The following is a 1,363-nucleotide window of genomic DNA, read 5'->3' as shown; positions in this document are numbered from 1 at the left end:
GGGGGACAGCTCTCCAAACACACCACTTTTACCCACCATAAGAATAAAATAATACAAATGGGGAAAAAAAAACTAAAATGAAGAAAGAAAGAAAGAAAAAAAGAAAGAAAAGACTTTAAACAATAGTAATAGTAGGACAGTCCAAAGTAGACTTAAAGGAACAGGAAGAACCCAGGAAGTTTTGCTTTAGTTTATAAATATATATATTTTTATTTGATTTATATTTTTGTCTGTATGTTTTGTTGTCCTCATCTCCTGGATATTTATTTGTTTGGTATTTTGAAATAGATGTTTTAAAGAATATGAACCCGATCTTCAAGAGCCTTAAATTGTTTCTTTGATAATTTATTATCATGTGAACTGTACACTCACAGGGAGAAGAAAATTATTTTGCGAGGCCAAGCAAAACTGCACAGAGTTCTATTTTTCTATTTGTCAGTGTGTGTCCAGACTTTCCAAAAGTAAAACTTCTGTCCTTCCCGTCTCTACATTGCTTTTCTCTTTACCATCAGTGAGTCTCGGAACAAACAAAAAAAGAAACTCCGTGGGGGAAGGGGGAGGGAGGGTCCATAAATTATATTTTTATACACAGAATTGTAAATTCATTTTTTGAGAGATCAGTACTTAACAGTCACATTTCATTTGTTTTGAAATAGTGTAAAATATGAGAATATATTATTTTAATTTAAATAGTATCAAATGTAATGTCATTTCCTGTATTGTTTTCCATTATCTTTGAATATTTTGTTTTGTATAAAAAAAAACACATTAAAAAAAAACTCAGTCCAATGGCCCCTTTCATCCACACTCCCAGAACTCAAGACTGTTACACAAAGCTTATTCATTTGCAAGACCATGGAAAGGGTGGGGAGAAACTGTCTTATTTTTACCTTCAAAATCAAAAAGAAGAAATTTATGAGAAAATAATATTTTTTAAAAAGCGCACATGTCGGCTATAATGTGACAATGGAGAATAGTTTGTACAGGGGGGGGGGAAAGGATGTTTTACATTAATAAACTGATAAATAACCTCTGTCAATTTACTAAAATGTATTTTTGAATATTTTGTAATAGTTTTAATAGTTTTATAGAAATAAAATGTGCCATGCACAGTCTGGTTAGTATATAATAACAAAGAATTCCTGGTGCATCACATTGTTTTTTTCTTTTTAAAAAGCTGCGTAGGCAGAAATGTGAATGTTCAACCTCGAGCCAACTTTTACTGCATGACCAAAGCTGTCACAATATTGCAGATTCAGACAAATGGAAAGGAATATTGTACCATCAATAATCTGGTCCATGCCAATCGTGCCAGTTTGTCATGTGTGCCATTTTAAAACAAAGAGTTATGACATTTACAGCC

The sequence above is a fragment of the Tiliqua scincoides genome, chromosome 5 (assembly GCF_035046505.1).
Source record: "Tiliqua scincoides isolate rTilSci1 chromosome 5, rTilSci1.hap2, whole genome shotgun sequence".
NCBI lineage: Eukaryota > Metazoa > Chordata > Lepidosauria > Squamata > Scincidae > Tiliqua > Tiliqua scincoides.
The sequence above is the reverse complement of the archived record's forward strand: the minus strand, read 5'-3'. Positions refer to the sequence as shown.